This window comes from Musca vetustissima, unplaced genomic scaffold, assembly GCF_032173495.1.
Source record: "Musca vetustissima isolate MV318-11 ecotype Yass unplaced genomic scaffold, APGP_CSIRO_Mvet_v1 utg1735, whole genome shotgun sequence".
Classification (NCBI taxonomy): domain Eukaryota; kingdom Metazoa; phylum Arthropoda; class Insecta; order Diptera; family Muscidae; genus Musca; species Musca vetustissima.
The window spans coordinates 432,672-453,548 of NW_026887582.1; the positions used below are offsets into that span (position 1 = coordinate 432,672).

A 20,877-nucleotide genomic window follows, 5' to 3' on the forward strand; every position below is an offset into this window, starting at 1 on the left:
GGAAAAATGCAAATAATTGTAATAATGAAAAAAAAAAACAAAAAAGTTTATATTTTTCATTAGATTTGATTTTTTTGTTATCAAGGTAGGAACGAAGAAATTCGATTTACAATAAAACACATCAAAAGCATTCTTAGCGATTTCGTTCGCTGTTTTTGTTTTCAGACAAGTCTGGGTTTACTCTAACCGAACAACGCTCATCGATTCCGTTCAGGGACTATATTCAATTTTCAATATTCCAACATGTGATATTTTAGCTCCAATAGAATCCTTGTGGAAGTTTTTGCTTTTATATCCGAATTGCTGTTGTTGCAACCATTACAAATTTAGTTCATTTTGTTCCTTCTGTCCTTTCCTTACAACTTCTCGATGTTGATGGTCAATTTTTCTTTTCAACTTACGATGACATTTTAACAATTCCATAACCTTTTGTAGTCACTTTGGATGGCTGATTAAGCGCTGTTGCAAAAGATTCCACAGCAGTTGTCTGAGACTACCGAATCATGACCACTCTACAGAACCGCATTGTACATTATTAGTTTTAACTTTGCCCTGTGGCCAAGTTAAGGGCATAACTATAAGTTAGTTTTCCACCACAACTAATGCCACAGAGAGGGGGATACAGAAGGAAACTTGGAACTTTGCTCGCCGACGAAGGAGACATAAATTCAACAATAACATCGCCATTAGATTGCAATTCATGGAATTTTTCACTACAATTAAACCCCAAGGAGGTAAATGTGTCCGGTTGATTGGTCGCTCCTTTAAAGTTTTCTTTTTTATGAAAACTTTTTAAAATGGGAATTTCATAAATATTTGCAGAGTTCAAGGAGGGGGTTGTTGTTGTGTACGAACAACAACAGCGAAGTCACTTGACTTAGATGTGGCGATAACAGTTGTCTGGACCGATAGGCAAACACACAACATAAATAAAGGAAGGAAGAAAGGAATATTAGATATGGAAATAAGTTGTGGTCCGGTTGGTGGTGTTGGGACATTTGTTAAACATCTGATTTATTCATAAAATATATTTTCTTATCGTGTGAAAATCCATTTCCCTTGAGTCATTTCTGCTGAGAAAATGTCTTTTTTATATCCGGCAAATGATATTGCATTTTTAGTCAGTGTGAATTTGATATTCTCATCGTTTTCAGCAGGCTAACAATTTACACGTGCAAACCATTTGAGTGGTTGGAAGGAAACACACCTCTGACTAAAAATGCGCTGCCACTTATTGTGGTTATAAGTTAAACAAAAAAATTGTAAAAACAGCGATGATTGTTTAATATTGGTTATACAGTTAAGCCTTTGATAATTCAAACATTGCCAGATTTCCGAAAGAAAAATTAAAAAAAAATCAGATAAATTAGGCCATAATATGATTTTTTTTTTTTTTCAAAAATACATGTACATTCAGTTCGTAATTCCGGAGATCTTCTAGAGCCATTAAATCTTCAACATCACATCACAGCAGATAGGAAGAGGAAAAGGCTTTAAAAGATAACTGTAGAATTAAAAATATTTTTCCATTTTTGGGTCCGGGAACGATTCTTAGTAAAACGTAAAGGTAGTAATTTTTTTGGCAAGTTTTGGGACAGAACATAAACTTTGTTTTAAAGTGGCAAATGTTATATTGAGAAAAAACATATATTACTGACGATATTCCTACATACCAGCATAACAATTTATGTTGAGCTGTATTCATGATTGCCTATTAATACTTGATATATTGATCGCTTCAACACTTCACACCCATTGAGTATTATCTGTGAGTACCTAAATATATTTAAATCGCATGCAAACACTTGGCCAGGTGAAAACAAAAATCAATTCCACCTCCATAGCACACATCTGAGAATGGATCCAAAGAAAACAATGGAAAAGCAAAAAAGCCAACCAATTTTCAAACTAAACGTTCGCTCATAAAATCTATGATTATGTTTGTGTGTTGGTTTGATTACAGCTTCACCTAGGCAAATATTAGACTATGGTGGTGATTTGAGTCGGCAATAGGAAAATTGTTTATTCATTCAATGGTAATAACTAAGCCAAGCTATGCCATGGCATTTTGATTTGTTTTCTTCAAAATTTATTTTCACACAAATTTGCTTGTCTTGTTTTCTGTTTTTTTGTATTTTCAACACCTACGCAATCTCAATTGAGAATCAGTTGGTTGGCTGGTTTGATAGGTTACCACCCTGGGAACTGGAGATTCTACACAAAATAAAGTTCTGTGGCATGATTGTTGCTATTAGATATACGTTTGTCGTTGGTGTTGTTGTTATTTTCATTCCTAATGGGAAAATTTACTTTTGACAATGGAGAGTCTATTTTTGGTGGCATTCACAATGGAATCATCTTTCGTGTCTGTGACTCCCACTTAAGAAGTTGTTAGCAGCTGTGCTGATGAGCACAGGCAGCTATACAAAAATGGTCCTGAGATGCTCAAGATGATGATGATGATGATGATGCTGCTGATGACTATGAAAAGTTCTGTGACTTTTGTTGTTGTATACTGGCCCAAAGTGCAGATAATCTAAACATAGCTTTTTATTGCCTTAATTGGTATCAAAGGTCTTGACCTTTGCTGCCATGGAGAAGAAAACTTATGCTCTCTCACATACACACACACACACACGAATGCACTTCTAGTGGGCCAAGCATGAAAAGATCAAATGATATTTGTTGAACAAGCCAAATTAAAATTTAATTGCCACCACGGGAACGGTGAAATGGGGAGAAAGATGCTGTTGAACAGTTGAAAAATAAACTATTCCACAACCAGAAACATAAATTTTCAAACTTTTAATTGCTGTGGTATTTGAATTAAGTTGGCAGGATTATTTTAATAGAAAATAATCAAATTAAAATCAAAAAGTACTGATGCTTGTACTTGGCTCCGGGCGCTGTTATACTAAAGGTTTTATATTCATTTAAAACCGGAAATTAATACCTTAACCTGTGAACCCAATGAATTAATTTCATATTTGCAGGATATAAGAAATAGACAATTCACTTGGATAGAGAGAATCTACTCCATAGGGTTTCTGCAGATAGAATATTTTCTTCTATTTCTTGAAGTACATTCAATAGTTATTTTAAAAATTATAATGTCTCTACTATAATATTTACTTGTGACTTCTGATTTATGAAATGCTTTTCATGTGAAAATATCTCTTCTATGCTGAAACGTTTCAATAATGAATATTCCACAGAAAAAATACAAAAAAATAAAATCTATAGATATAACAACTTGTAAAATGTTCCCTTGATAATGTGTAAATATTGTATTACTCATTCGCCTAGTTTCCAATTTGAATAAATTATATCTTTTTTATTATAACCAACCTCTTACTGAATACATGCTTAAAAAGTCCAAGAATTTCATTAATATGAAACCATTTTAAGTTTATATCAATTACTGGACACATGTGCCGACAATGTTTTTTGACCGTCATCTCCACTTTGCATTCAGAACCCTCTTCAAATTGAGGGATATATAGAACATCGCATATCTGCACCGCTAAACCGTTCAACTGTTCACTTGATTTTAAGCCAAAGCAAACTTAACTGAGGCGTAAAACTTAGACCTCCTCGTAAAACTTAGACCTTCTTTTGCCTCGCACTGTCCGTCATGCAGAAAATAATAAGTTTAAATGATCACAACTAGGACGGGTTTCTTTGCGGAGATAACAATTTTGTAAAATTTTTGTGTAAGCAATTTTTTACAAGTTTTTTGGATGGTGGTTTGGGCTTAGGGTGACCATTCTAGTGGTATTAACTCACCGAGTAAAGAATTGCATGAGAGTAAACTAACCAGAAAAAAGAAACAAGACTTAATAAAATTATATGCATATACAAGTAGTTATAAATAAAAAATAATGTTGATTAATTTTGGAATTCATAGACATTTTTGTGCATTTGAAACTAGAAACTATTAGACCTTCAAAAGTTTAGTTTTAAAATCCCATTTTTAAATGGTCACTTCAATACTCCTCACTCCCCATAAACATGAATTTGTCAACGTTGTAATTTAATCTTTTTTGTTGTTTGTATCCTTGTTTTTTTCTTTTTCTTCAGCATTGCTGGCATCAAGTCCTGCTTTTGTCACAAGAGATACAAAATGACATAAAAAAGTAATGTTGTTGGCACTGTTGTTAAATGGCCGTTACATATTTTCAGCATTCCTAGAGCTTAAAGGAAACCCGACCGATATGACCAAAAACAAAAGTCTAACATTATACAAAAATCCTCCAGGGATTTGTGAAAAGAAAACAAAAAAAAAAAGATAAGAAAAAGAATATCATAAGGATTAAAACGAATAAATTATGGCTATAAATGGAATAGTCCAACTTTTCATTTGATAAGACATGTTTGAGGAGGCACTTCTTTAGAAGCCCGTGACAACATTCTTCTCAGTAGTCATCCACCACCGTTGTCATCTACTACTACACAACAAGATGGTTAAGTAATTTTATTTTGCGCTTCGTTAACTGCCATAAACACATCAGATTAGTGGCCTTGACAAACATGGCATAAGCGTTAGCCCAATTGATATGGACAATGTAAGCCTTAAAGCTAAAACTCACACATTTTCATAAGATGACAACCGAATCTGTGCGATACGACGCTGGTCATTAAGATGTCTTGTTGAGTGGCGCGCCACATAATTGTGAGTACTTTTTCAAAATTTAGAATTTCTTGCTAATGATGTGGAGAATTAAAATTTGTTAATAGTCCTGTCTAAACTTTGTATTGTAATTAAAATGCGTAATGGTATAAATGTCTTGTCAACAAACCACAAACAATTTAAAATCAATTTTGTCGATATTTGAGGAATAGGGATTTGAAATGTAAACTTCTTAAGTTTGTTGTTTAGCATAAAATAAATATTTGATTACAGACTTTTTAGGTTACTGATTATTCAATTTTTTGGAAGCTTTCGTCAATAACATCATTAATTAAAAAGTAAAAAATAAAATAAAATTATAAACAAACTACATCTCAGCCTCATATCACGTATCATTTGCCTCATATCACTTATCATAAGATAAAAACTGAAACACACAGAATCTTTGTAGCAAGTATTCCCTGCTAGCATTTTGAGTTATTTATGTCTTCAATTTTTGTACATTAATTTAGTAAAAAAAACGGAAAACTGAAAATAAAGTTACGCTATCTACTTGTAGTAAGTTTTCTTTCCGATTCATTGCGAAAAGAAGAGAGAAAATTAATTTTGTTCGAAACTGTTGTGGGTGTCCTACTCCTACTCCCCCTCCGCCTCCACCACCACAATATCTTCCGAATAGTAACAATCAAGTGGAGGGAGGAGAGTGATGTTGTTGTTTCTTATCTTTTGAAAAACATTCTTAAAATTGCTAATGGTATGTGAAAATATTGGTTCTGGTATGTGCCATTGTGTGGAGGACACATGCACCGATTCAATACGAACCAACGTATGTGGGGGTAGTATCATCCATCTTTCTCTGTATAATATTTGCCTCTACATTTAGCCCTGAATTCAAAATTTGTATTGTGGTCTTTATGCTTCATTTTGGATATGCCTTCTGTCCATTTCTTGGCATGGCATAGCAAGAAATTGCATGCATTGTATTTTCAATGTGTCTTCGCAATTTGCTCTCACTCTACGGTGGCCCATGTCATTGTTGTTTTTGGTGTTCACCACTTTCCCGTTGCCGCCTGCCATCCATTCATCCATACGTCCTTCCTAACCAACTTGACTGCCACTGATGAAGAGATACATTATCTTAATGAGTTCCCTAGTCAGTGCTTCTCCTGCTCTGACTAACAATAATAAATATAACCCTGATGACGATGACGAGGCTGCTGTGCTGCGGTTGTGTTCATATTATTTAAGTTTTACTTTGGCCCTCACCACTTCCCACCATTCTCAACAAATAAAAAAAGCACAAAACAAAAAAACTTAACCAGACAAATAACGAAGTAAATTACAATGTCTGGGACATTTGTATTTTTTGTTTTGTTTTTGTTATTCTTTCAGTTTCAGTTCTGTAGTTAAATGTAACAGATCGTAGATGTGGGGGAAGCCAGTAACAGAAGTAACACCTCCCTCGTTTACTGTCGGGACTTAATTTCATTTAATGTCACATTATGCATGTACGATTATACACATACACATATGTATATATTTATTTAATGTGTAGACAACAAGTAGATATACCGTTTTGTGTGTGTGTGGGGGGGTGTCGAAGCCAGTGAACGTCACCTATTTGGCAAAAATATAAAAAAAGTATCGCCGACACAACAGCTGCCGAGCAAAGTTCGCAATCCATTAGTGGAGAACAGAAAACAAAAATGATGCAAGATTCAACATACATACATGGTGCCCCTCCCCTTGTGGTGGTCGAATAACGAACAATTTATTTTAAATGGAACTTCTTATAATTTAGGGAGATATACTGGATATAGTTCTTCCTCGATACTTTCAATGAACATATATGTACATCGCATGTTTTGAATTAACCACTTTTGGTTTGTTTCCCAAGGGCAATTCCTCACAGGGGCAGGTGAATTTTACAAAGAACAAAAATATAGTGCACGGCCGATTTGTGCCCTTGCTAATTTCTCGACATTTTGCAAAATTTTCTGTCGAAATCAATAGAAACCAGTTTGCAAAAAAAAAATGTCAGATTTTTTTAAACCTTTGGGCGCTCATTTTATTATAGACAGGCGATAGCATCATATTTAGCATCTAAAATGAACGTTTAATAACAAGAGCAAGAGTTTTTAAATACAGAAATGACAAATGCAAATGATGAACAGACACAGCTTCAACATGCAGCGAATGAAAAAAACACGATAAAACAAATAAAATATTTGCCTTTGCAATGTTTATTATTGTTTAAAATGTAAAATTGTTTTTTTTTGCATAACGTTTCATGCGGTTACCAAAATACGCAGTAACTACAACTACAAGGTAACGTGGCAAGGGCACAGGGAAGTGGTCTTAACCACTTTGCTGGAGCATCATCAGCCACGCGATTTCATATCAGTTTCTATTTTAAATTAAAGCACTTTTTTTGCATTTGCCTTCAGGTTGTGTTGGTGGTGTTCATTTCATTTGGTCTGGTTTTTTGTGCTTTGCGTTTTCTTTTTATTAAGTTCTAGACTAGTACTTTGTCGTTCCTATTCCTATTCACGGCTAGTACTCGTATCTATGCCCGTTCTGCCGCTGCCCTTTCTCAATAGCATCAAGACATTTAATATATGTATATATATATATATATATATATATTTGTTTCTCATTTTTAACAAGTTTATTTTTCGTTTCTCCTCCACCTGATAACAACAACAACTGTTATTTTCATTCATTTCCCATTCCACCAAATATAAAAGCCGAGATGAGAGGTAGATACTGAGAGTGAGTACTTGTTTTCTGGTCCCGTGTTTTATATATTTACGATTTGTTGTTTTGTGAGATAGAAAGAGAGTTTGTGGAATATTTTTGCATCTCTAAGCCTTATCTGCATTAAACAGTGGTTGCCAGAGTATCGACGAGTGTGCATATACCAGCGATGTTACGCTACGCTTTAGTTCTTTGAAAAGTGGCAATATTTCAGTTGGGAACATCCAGGTAATCAGTTAAAATTATATACCAAATGCTGAAGCTCGGTATCTGGTTACTCTGATTCGACACATGGAAGGGCAATAAGTCCACTTTTAATACAAATTGAGATTTGGATACAGATGTGTTATGAAACATCCCTTGGTCATTTTTTTTTTACTTTGATGAGATTTAATGGCAAACTTTCAAATAATAGATTTGTAACCACTGTCCACAGCCGATTACAGTGCAGATTTTTCTAGCATTTTACTATTCGTGTGTGTGCGTTTCTTTTTTGTAGAAACTCAAGTTTATTTGTATTGCGCTCTTGCCATTTTTTGTGATACCCTACATAATGTTACGTCTTTAATAAGAAATTTTCATAGACATTTAGAAAAAATTTGAAAATAAAAAATACAACACACGGATTTATTATTAAACTGAAATAATTATGAATGAATTTGGCGGCAATTTTATTTCATTCGAGACATGTTGCAGACGTGTCTCACATATCCTGGCAAGGTGGACTATTAAAAAAAGGCTAATTGTTAACAAATTTTTGGTTCGGTTGATTCGACTTCGTCAAAGTTGATCATATTTGTTAAAAACAGAAGATATTGGATTACGTGATCGACGTTTCATATATGAGTCGTTTAACCTTGAACAGATATTTTACAGATCTTAATCATCACAATGGATATTTCCGCATGATAGAAAATGATCGTAGTTCTATTAAGAATACAACTCCTTAGGCTTAGTTCCTTGCAACTTCTAAAATGTCCTGAAAATACGCATGGCGTATAAAAATTCATAACACAATTTTTATATAAAATATTTTTGAAGAAAAAATTGGTATACTCTAATTCCTTGGTACAAATGTTTCATAATATTCAAAAGAACTTGAAATCACGAGGAGGCACAAATATGTATAGATGGCATTATGAAAAATGTTAGGCATAGGGATCCTTCCATTCTTCCATTGCAACTCCTCCACTGAACTTTAAGTACCTCAAAGTTGCTGTTTTATTTCTGTATCCATTCATGCACTCTCTTCATCAATGCTCTTTTACGAGCGAATTTCCAAAGTATTACGAGCAAAAGAAACTGCTGCAGTACTTAAATAGTTTAGTTTTCAATATTTCCATTGCCTGGCGAGGAGGCCCGTTTGTTTTTGTTGGCTTTTAATTTCAATCGAGGATACTTTCGTGCGCACACAAACTGACAAGCCAGCAACACATTGATGCTGAGTGATGAAGCACGTAGCGGATACATTTCATTTTTGTGGTTTTTACACTACCTGAACATCAGAGGAGATACCCCCCTCACAAACCTACCTCATTTTCACTGTGTAGCGCCGTTTTCATGTTTTCGCTGACTAGTTTTATATTTCCTTGCCTTGTCTTCATTTGTTATGCATCATTTTTGCCAGGTTAGGCATTTTGTTGTGCGCCTCCATAGAGCAGTGCAATGGGAGAAAAGAAAAGCAAAGAAAGAAAAAATAATGACGACGCAATAACGCATTTAGTCAACTGCTACTGCTGTGGTTTTTCCATTGGAAACTGGGGATTTCGGATGGCATGACAAAATGCAGTTCTTTTCCACAAATCTTGCGAAATGTTGGTGGTTTTCCGGGAGGAGGGCAGGAAGAAAAGCGGTTTACGTTATATGTTGTTGTCTTATGCAATAATTTTCGATTATAATTAGTATTTGAGTGAAGGAATTTGGATGGGGAAGGAGAAAAAAACTAATAACAACCAGTATTTTTGATTAGCTCAGTTATTTCGGTTTGATTGTACACAGAACATTTTAATTATCCTTATGGTAGCTAGCAAATCGTTAATATTTTTTGTTGGGATGCAGTGCAGATGCGATTCAATTGGAATTCTTCGAATCGACAAAGAACTAATTGGGTGGGATTTTACTTACTACGCCTTGTGTGTGTATTGATGATGATCAAATGTTTGCCTGAAAATAAAAAAGTTAAAAAAAATAAATTAAAAAATTGTATAATTTTTTTAAGATTTTTTTAAATATGTTTGAACAAGGGATAGATATAGCAAGGAATTGTTAATATAGAATCTTGGGGTATGGTTTCAAAAATGGGGTTTAAAAAATCATATCCAGGCCAAATCTGTTTCAGGACATTTGTTCATGAGCTATATAATTCCCTAAAAGAGTACCTGAATTGGTCCACATTTGTGCATGGTAATATTGTTTTACTACCTTCACGAACAACATCTATTTTCGAATATGGTGTACTCCATGCAGTAAAAATTAAAATAGAAAAACAATATTGCCCACTTTTCCTTATCTTAATACTAAGAAAATAATAATTGTTTCTAATCAGTCTAAGTCTTCTGGTAGTGACCTCCCAATTTTAAGCTATATTATACTTTTTATGATCGAGATTGAATTAAAAAACAACAACAATTCTATTTTTATGCAAAGATATTCCATGTCTGTTATCAAAGCAATTATGGAATAATGAAATTCTATAGGAATTTGTTAAACCATTTCGATTAGATAAAAAAAAACAAAAATCCAACCAACATGGCGGCAATGATATTTCAAAAGAAAAGTTAGACTAAAAACGTCAAGAAATAAATGCATTACCCAAGATTAAAACATTAAAAAATTAAATTCCAACAAAATATTGGAAATATTCTGATGCCATACTAATTAAACTATGTTTGTAATATAACACATATGTATATTTTAAAATTCAATATGAATGTAAATATTGTATATGGTGGAGACATCTTCGAGCAATTGACTCGAAACAACCCGCATAATCGGCCAGATTTGTGCGACTTTTTAGCGCAGAATATGTACACGAAAGGACTAAGCTACGCTTTAAAGATTGATAATAATATCTGAAGACACCAAATATCTGAAGAGACCAAATACACTCCTTCAGTTAGTTATTTGAAACCCTCAGTTCTTTTTCGTTATACTTTAGAATTCCGCTCTTTACACTGACTTCTTTTCGTTCAACGTATTTGAGAAACAAAACACCGGTTTGACACTTTGAATATTTAAATCACAGCTAAAACCCTCGCATACAGACATGATTTGTTTTGCTGTTGTTGTTGAGTTAGGTTTTTTTCAAAAAATACCTTTCAATGTCAAATGAGTTTCAGTCAACGAACATCGTCACTGTCATTTTGTTGTTTGCCTCTCTAATTTAGATTTTGATTTCATTTTTGCGGTTGGCCACAAGTCTTCAAGTCTGGTTATGCCCACAGGTTATGATGTCATAAAGCTTAGCGCATTTTTGTGAATGCGAAAGCGAGCTTTCAAAGAAATATGCAAACCAGTTTCGATTTTTTTGTCAACTGTTTTTTTTCGTTTTCAACTATGCAGAATTTATTTAAAACATTTAAACAATGATGTGCGTTGTTTATTTTATTTTTTGCTTTGTAGTTGATGAGGCAAATGATGATGGCTGTTTAAGCCCCATTAGTGGATTGTGGCACTAAACACGCTTGAAAAAAAAAAAACATTCACACACCATCATCTGTTTAGCTTTGCCTTATTTGAATATAAATCAAACATTATTTGGTCAAAAGGAAAGCCGCCATGATCACTGCAAGAGATTTGTTTGCCGAGATGTTATGCAAAAGACAAATATATTACGGTTATGTTTTCATTTCAAATTCGTCCAAATAGTTTGCATAATATTGACCCAATCCCAAAAAAAAAATGATAAATGTGTCAGCCAGAAGACCCACCAAAATGAAATAAATAATACAAACGGATGACCCTCTTTTAATGTAAACAAAACAAAAAACAAAGCAGTGGTTTGAGTTGAATTTCAAAACCGTTATTTCAAAGATGTTGACATGTTTTTTTTACATTTTGGTAATGATTGATTGAAACCACAAAATTACCCAGCTTGACTTGGACTGTTTCAGTCTCATTTATTGATAAATATTTTAAAAATTTAACGAATTGTAAGGCAATTTTAAATATCGAAAAATGGAGCTAGTCTGCGACATTTCAATTTGTAAACATTTTCGTGTGAACTTATTACTAAAACCCGTAAACTTTCAAAATATTTGCACAAAACCTATGTAACGTCCGAAGATGGAACATACTGGTTCCCTCCTTCCGGACCCATGCCACAGTGAGCTAACAGTTTGCTGCTCCCGCCGCCGGCGGCTGCTGTTTTTCTAGTACCTACGCCAAAATGAGCCTCATTTTTTTAAAAAAAAGTTAATTAATTTCATCTGAAGCGGATTGTAATATTTAACCCAATTTTGAAAAATCGTTAATCTTCTACTCCAAATGCGAAAGCATCCTCATTTGCTGCACGACCGGCTTAAATCAAAAATAGTGACTTTTGAATTCATGATGCAAAATTGTTCGCTTTATCTATCGACTACACCGACGGTTAACCATTATATGGATTACCATCATTATTCTCCTGGTTATTATCACTATGAAAATCCTTTATCGATTGACTCATGTCGCCGGCATAAAAGAACCTACAAAGTATGTACATATGTACATTACTAGATATCCTTCTTAAAAGGTCATTACCATAACAAACAAAAACTTCTTTAACCCTCAACAACTTCCTCCACCCAGGCCAATTGTGCACGTGATCTAATTTAGTTTTTTATTTCAAAGAAACGCGACTCGTTCAAATGGTGTCATCACTCATTTGTGTCACTAACACACACTACTAGACCAGAAAACAAACAAAACAAAATACACTGAATTCAATTAAAAATTCTATTCAGCCCGATTGAGTTGTTCGCTTCATTTCACAATGTTTGGCATTTCTCAAAACGTTTACTGCCATCGCCGTTGTGTGCCTTCCCTTCCTTCTTTCTTTTTCTTCCATTTCATTCGTTGTCATTAAACCCCAAACCGCATAACCTTCGATTATCTAATTTTTTGGCAGCGATAAAAAACACACAAAAAAGCGATCAAGACGCCAGCAACAACAACTGCAGCAACAACTAAACGGTCAATTTTAAAATAGAGCGCGTTCATGATTTCATGATGAATAAAAGCAACAATCAAAAGCGCACGCAAAAAGTCAATAAACTACAAAACAGCGAACGAAAACAAAATTCCCATTTATAAGTCGGACGAAATACAAAAAAGGGGACAAAGTTAAACAAAAAAAAATAATACAAAAGGTGTAATTAACAAAAAAAAAAAAAAAATATTGCACAAATATTTAATGGCACAAAAAGTGATAGTTCAATGCAAAATTGTCCAATTATTAAAATATGGGGTGTTTTTGTTGTTGTTGTTGTTGAAATAATCGCTTTTTTATAAAACAAACAACATATCTAATTATTACAGTATGGATTAACGATTAGTATGAGTGTATGTGTGTTTTTTTATTTTATTTTAAAATCATGCATAATATTTTTAATTTTCTAAATTTTTAACAACTGCAAATTCTATAATTCAAATTTCTACATATAATTTCTACACGATTCTGATTTCTTTTTTAATATAGGGAAACTCCCCGTTTATAATCTATGGTATCATTCTGTCCCGCAGCATGTGTTCAAAAATTGTTTAAAATTGTTATTGAGTGGAATTTGAATAATTACTTTGACATTGAATTACTCCATTCGAGTTGCATCACATTTTAATTGAAGAATTTAATTTCTTATTTAAACAATCGACAAAAAAGTCGACGAAATAGCAACTATATAATTTGACTAATTTTCAATAATTATTCCTCATTCTGAAGGATGGAATTTTTTGTTTTGATAATTTAGTTAAACAACAGGGCTGTACAATTGAAGCTGGAATCTACGATTCGGGTTTGGAAATTATTTCCAGCTTTTTTCTACCCAATGAGAATTTTATAAGTGATTGTGCCTGAAAAGGAGGGGTTTTTTCTGAAATATCAAATTGTTTTTATAATTGATAACCTGATCTCATTTCAATCATCTGTCTGAGTAAAAGTCAACGATTTCAACAAAGAAACGTATATCGCTATATGTATACTATTGGTCTTTTCCAGTACTTCAATGTAATATTTTTCAATGTAATAATTTTTATTTTTTATTCACACCATAAAGAAGAAATTATTATCGTACTAAAAAAATGTACATTCTTGTAGATTCTGGAACTGGCATTATATTGCAGTTTCGGAAACACAATTAATGTATTAAACGACTGGCTTATCGAAATAATTTAAGTATTAGGTAATAATAAATACACCATTTATTTCAGTTTTCTAACATTACATTAAGAAACTGTTTTTACCAAATATTTTCAAAGCAAAAAAAAACAAAAAAGTTTTGATATTCTCCTAGTTGCGTGTTTGAAAAACTTCCGATTGATTTTCCTGAATACAACCTCAACACAACGACGTGGTTTTATGGAGGGTCAATGTTATGAGGTCAATTGAATTGATGGCGTAAAATGTTAGCTAGCCTTTTCTTCCTCTCACCACGACTAGAACACTTTAGATTACATCTAAAACCAAAACATGTTAGTTTGTAATGCTACATTCCAAACAATAAACACATTTACCCACATACTAACAATAACGAATATATTTTGTATTGGAAGTGGGATTGCAAGCGGGGCCGTCTGTTTGGTCAAAAAATATTCTATACGCTTACGAAGCCCCCATCCCCCACGCAGTCCACAAAATTGTGTGACATTGAATTTGTTTGCGCATTCATTTTCGTCTGAACTTGAACTTTTTCGTTTTATTTTACGAACACATAAAAATAATTAAAACTACGGACGGATTGTGTCATTCGGTTATTTTGTGGCGACAATGACACAAACATTCCAAACCGAATTAAGAGCTGTAAAATTTACAACAACAACAACAACAACAACAACAACGGCATAGGCTGTAGAAGAAACGACAGATGCAAACCTACGGAAAGAAAACTAAGGCCAATTTTCGAGAGAAGTATAAAATAAAACAACGGAAGGCAGGAACAATTTGTTAGTAAAACTGAACTGATGATTGGGTTCGAGTAGATTTTCATGTTGATAATACGTACACATAAAGAACGCACATTGGGGAACTAATTGGAAATTCTCGATTAAAGCGGATAGTAGCTGCATATCGAATATAATACACACAGAAAATCACCTTTAAGATTTATGAAAATTATAAAAATTTATGAATTTACAAAAAAAATCGTCCAATGTGCGTTTCTCCCAGCAACAATAACTTCAGTTTTATCTCACAAAATATATACATAGCGATGTGTGTGTTTTTTATTTAATTTATAAATAATATCATTGTTGCTCATTGTCATGGTATGGCATCATTAAGATAAGAAATCCACAAAAGGGAGAGAGAACAGAAACGAAAAACAAAATAAAGTAATTAAATAATTTATCATCACATCTGTGGTGGATGTTAACAATCATCTCCCGATGACATTACAAGTGGTCATGCAGTAAACAATATCGCACATAATTGTAATGATGACGATGATAGTCGTCATCATGAATATCCCCATTGCTGCTGGGAATTACAAAGTAATAATGCCATAGCTTGACACTATCTGCAGAAAATAGCGACCGAAGCCATTTCTTTACAATTCAAATGTGCCCAACAACGAATGGAGCTATATGCCTGCCAAACAACGGTAGTTATAACCATAATGACCGACCCTCAAAGGAGGAAACATTAAATTTAAATTAGTTGCCCTCCCACTCTGTCGCATATTTAAATATAATTAACAATAGTGTTGGATTTCCTCGTCGTTCACCTCTCTAATTTCAGTTGACAAACCAATTAAATCCAAATCTAAAGTCATAAACAATACTAATAGTAGAAAAATACAGCTACAACAACAACAAGTGATATGTCAACGACATAAAACATCACCTTGAAAAAATCAGTCACGTCAACTTGTGGGTGAGGAAGAGGGAATCGAAGGGGAACCCACCAACTAATATACAATTTGTTGTTATCAAACAATATTCCACGATTCATTAGTGAGATACAGAGAGAGAGAGGGAGAGAGAGAGAATGTTATCACCACACACTCCAAGAACATTTTCGTATGCATCTCAGGCCGGAAATAATAATAATAGAAACAATGCGTGCCCTGGCTGCAAACTGTATGTGCGTGCGTGTGTATGTGTGTTAAAAGTATCGCTACTCGCCAAGAATTCTTAATTGAATCGAAAATCTCGTAGTAGTAATCGATAAACAGTTAAGTGTAAGAATTTTGAATTAATTTACCCAAAAGGTTTCCTGATTTTGGTTATATTCATTGTATTCAAATAGAGATGTCATTGTTTGAATTATTTTCATTTAAAATCTATTCATATATGTATATTGTATTCATGTATGAATATATGTATATTAGGTTTTTGGGCTCGAGAAATTCATTTCTGATCTTTATTTTTACCTATGACCATCTATTCTCATCTATTTTCTGAGAAAATTAAAAAAATCGAATTTTTAATCAAAATTGTGTTATAGGGAAAAAATAATTCTTTGAAAAGTGGGAGGATCGAAAATCGAGATAGACCTATGGTTCCTTCCCCAAAAGTTGGCTAAAATTAATAAAAAAATTTAATTTTGAATCAAAATTATGTTATAGGGAAAAAAGTATTTTTTTTTTTTAAATGGAAGACTCGAAAAGAGACTCGCAATAGACCTATGGTTCCTTCACCAAAGTTGCTTAGAATTGTCCATAGAATCATCCTAGGGGCTGGTTTTAATCGAATTTTTCGGCTTCATACAAATTGGCCCTCCGTCATGTGCAAAGAATAACTACATTTGCGTCATCTCACTATTGGTAAGTTCCGGTACTGCAAGAATCTACCAATTTTTTTTTTTTTTTTTTTTTTTTTTTGATATCATAAAGGAAAAGTTGTTACATATATTACAATGTTGTTGAATATTCGTTACATGTCATTTATATGTATGTATATCTTATACATTTTTCATGTCTGCAACAAGTTACCATTATTATCCATATTGGCATCCCTGTGACGTATTTTTGCTTTATTCTAATCATTAATTGTGTTAAATAAAATTCTTATCATACATAGACGCCTATGTTTTGATTTTTGTGTTGTTGGTGTTATTAAAACGCACATGAAATGGAATGACGCCAAGGTTAGTCATATCAATTGGTCAGACAACTTCAAGTGTTTTTTTTAGAAATAATTTGACATAGAACAAACACTAGAAAAAAATATTGTTTAACATATATGTAACGGGGTCACTCAGTCTAGTGAAGGCAGCACATTTTATGGAATACAGTCAAGCATTCACAGAACGTGAATTGTCGCAATAAAGTTGAACGATTGGTAAGCGTGGAACAGGCGTAAGTATATTCATAGTACCAAACAACTATTCACACGTGATCTGTCACAAAGGCCATTGGAATAATATGTCAACTGGGATTACCCATTAACCAAATTTAATTTTAAAATATTGTCAATATGTTTTGGAAACAATAATATTTTTAAATTATTTTTAGTTTTTTTTTACTTTGGATATTCTCCCAGGGAGTATTTTATCACACCACTAAACAAAACCTCCTTTTCCCAAATATGAGAAAGAAAATTTGTCCAGATTCTTTTTTCAGACATGGAAACTGGTAGGCAAATGCGAAGTTGGCAAATATTCAGGGACCATTCATAGGCAATAAACAATCAAAAATTGAGCTTTAAATGACGACAGCAAACAAATAATAAAAATGGGAACAATAATAAAAATATCAACAAATAAAAAGGATACAATAAAACATACTTATGTAAACTTTTGAAACAATAAGACTTATTGTTAACAAAAAATATAGAATTTCTTGGATCACCCGAAGTGGTTCAGTATTAAAATAAAGGCCCCCCAATTGGGGCCTTCAAATAAACGCAACAAACAGTAACATGAACAAATTCAGCATTTAAATTTAATTGACAGAAATATTTCTATTCCTCTTGGGCTGCCCCACTCCCCCTCTGTCATTAGCCTTCAGTGCATTCCATTATAATTGTTTAAAAAAGCACCCAGAGAAATACCGAAGAAAACAAAAACAAAAAACTACGAATATGACTCCAACAGCCAGATGTTCATGTGTTCAGCTTTTAAGTTTTGTTTTTGTTTTTTATGCGACTGTTCGCTTCAGCTCTTGTGTCATGAATAACTTGAAGAATGTGAGAAAAAAAGAAGAGGCATACAGAGAAACACACAATACGAGTATGTATGGATCACACAAACAGACAGACAGACAGACAGACACCATTATGAAAAACAAAGTGGACACATGATTAACTCAAAGGGTAAGGGGCGTCCCAAACAACAGCATCATCAGTGGAGAACTGCAGCTGGAACAATACAAGCGTTTGTTCCATTGATAATAGGCAAAGCGAGAAGTTAAAGCTAGGGGAGGGCGGGCTGAGGGAGCAACATTACCGGAAAATGCTTCATCTTTCAGTGGCGTTTCAAGACATTCATAAAAAATAAATATGTTTGTGATTTGTTTTCAAGCTGCTGCTGTCATGACTGCAGTCGTTGCTGCCGTTGTTGTTATTGCTGGCATTTGTTTTATGTCCGATGATTAAGTGAAATCGCCCTCATGAGGTCAGTTGTGAGTTTTGAGTTATTTTTGTACGGCAACAACAAGAAAAAATAGCATTTATTTGTTTTTTCTATTTTTCCCCTTTACGCTTTTCGAAGGGGGCATCCGATCAATGTCCAGCAATTACCATGGCTCCAGGCGCATCTATATACAACTTTATAAGGCCTTATCAATGCGAGATGAGTTAAAAATGCTCATAGTGAAAAATGTTCTCAATGTATAAACACATGTATGTATGTGAACATTGGAGATTTCTTCTAGACAATATATTAAAGAGCTTTCAAAAAAGAAGTATGAATAAAATGTTCATGAAAGCAATAATAATATTGGCTGGAATTTATCCGACAATATCAATGTGTTTTTATTTATACTCCTTGTATTTGTGTCGGAAAATAGTAGAGAAATAATGTGTTACATCAAGTATACGTTCATATGTAGGTGTCAAATGGCAAAATATTTATAATAATGCGTATCTAATTTTAAATATTCATTTATTTAAATGACTATGGTGGTGGTGGCGGGGATGTCGGCCAGAAAATGTCAATCTTCTGTGTAATGGTTTTGCCATTTCTGGTGGGCGTAAACTGACCATTTGTTGTGGAAGCATAACAACTGTTTGCTTTCCCCATTATAATGCATTAATATTTGATTTAACGAAAAGCTGTGACAGTCGAATGACAATGCATCATTTATGGAAGCCGAAAAGCAAAGTACAAACAAATATATGAATATATTTTTAAAATAAAGTACTCGTCATTTATAATTTGACAAAAATATATTTTCAAAATTACTTACAAATTTATCGTCGTTATAAATATAAATTGCAAATATACAAAAATATAATTTATAATTAGAAAAGCATATTTTATTATATCTAAACAAATAATGTATGTACACAATTCTTCACGGAAACATTTAATTTGAATTGTCTCATTTGGTGTCACATTATTGTTTTTGTGGTTTTATTTATCACATTTTATTGTTGTACCTTATTCTGTTCTAGAAAACAACAACATATTCGATTTTTGGAAATATTTAGTAATATATTAATAATAAAATCCAATGTTAGATTTTGAAGACACATCTCTGACGTTCTCTAATTCGGCATACCGGTGCCAAATGAAGGATACCTTACGGTATATATTTGAATATTTTATTTTTTAAATAAACTTCACTGTCAAAGGTCACCGACAAAAACCAAAATTATGGCACCTTCGCAAAGTAACGGCATATTGAAGATGTAAATTATTTAACCATAAATTCGCCATACTTATGGTCCATTCCAAAACATGGAAATATACAATAGTATTTTACAACATAAAGTGGAAAAAACAAAACAAACAGCCGACATGTCCAAGACCTCAACAAACAAGTTTTTTTAGTGGAAACTCAGAAGGCCGCATTGTAACAAATTAGCAGAATTTCTTACTTTACTCTTCGTTTTACAAAAAGAAGATATGAAGTAACCCAAAAGTTAGGTGTTGTTCACACCTTCCTGCTAAAATGTTTGACACCTAAAAACGTAAACACATGTTGTAACTCATCATGGTCATGTCGGAGAGACGCCAATGTTTTCCTCATACAATGACGAGGAAAAAATAGGAAATAAATTTCATATTTAACAACAAAAATGCGATTGTGTACAGCTTGTAAGTACTTAAGAAGCTAAATGGATGGATGGATGGATGGATGGATGGATGGGGAGACATCGATTGCGATTCCACAATCTGAATTCAAACAAAATGCACTTCCGCCGTTCATTGGCAGAAACACAAATAGGAAAACATGAATTTCTAGTGGGATGTTGTGTAAATGCTATTGTCGCGTTATTCCATTCAAAAAAAACTAACATCCAACCACCCCCTACTTATGAATGCATTTCAGATTATATGCTGACAAAAAAGTAATGCAATTATAAATGTAATAGTCACACATTCTACAAACATAATGCCCTCAATGAAATTTCATGCATTTCTTCTTTAAAACGCAAATTCATTCATATTTTGTTGGGTAGCCCTTTTTTATTCGATGTTGGGTAGTCACATAGGCGGCATATTTCTACTTATTGGAATTGTCACGTTTAGCACATCCGAACTCTTGTTCGTGGCAGACATGTTGCTGCAACTCTCTGTTTACAAGATTTACATGACTCTGTTTTGACAGACACAACAATGACCGGAGGTTTATTTTTTGTTCATAGTTCGCATGAACAGCGAAAAACAACATTGCCGGATTAAATATAAATATTCATTCATTTTAAAATTTAAATGCATTTTTATATCATCACAGTAAGACATACATACATATTTATTTATGCATTTTTATTATTTTGTTTTATTTACTTGTTTTTTTCTTTTTTTTTGCTAGAAATAGTAAATGACTTTAATTACATTTTTTATTTGCAACATGTCGATGGAATGAAGAAAGTTCACAGCACGACGACGGCGACCCATCGCCACCATCAGTAAACAAAGTGATTCATTCTGAGATTCTATGAAATTCTGTTAAGTCATTTTTGAAATAAATTCGTACCGCCTCTCCCATTTTATACTAAAGAGCCAAGTCGATCGCGATTACATTGCAAGTTGTGGGCATTTCCAAGAAATTTTTACATAAATAAATCCTATTATAATTATTAACTATTGAAGTATAAATTATTGTAAGCAGTTGCATAATTGTTTTATAAAATAGAATAGAAATGACTCTCAATTTCCATCGGTATTAAAAAATATTTTTTTTATTTAG

The 20,877-nt window shown here is 33.1% G+C and overlaps 2 protein-coding genes across 2 annotated transcripts in view; one reads left to right on the forward strand and one right to left on the reverse strand.

The window, feature by feature from the left end:
* Window positions 1-16,516, reverse strand: part of LOC133335168 (uncharacterized) — a 400,201-nt gene extending 383,685 nt beyond the window's left edge. The window contains exon 1 of the mRNA XM_061543473.1: window positions 16,506-16,516. The gene's annotated coding sequence lies outside the window, so the exon portion shown is untranslated. The remainder of the gene's footprint in view (window positions 1-16,505) is intronic.
* The window catches only part of LOC133335151 (laminin subunit alpha), a 607,777-nt gene that overhangs the window by 283,256 nt on the left and 303,644 nt on the right, over window positions 1-20,877 (forward strand). The window lies entirely within an intron of this gene.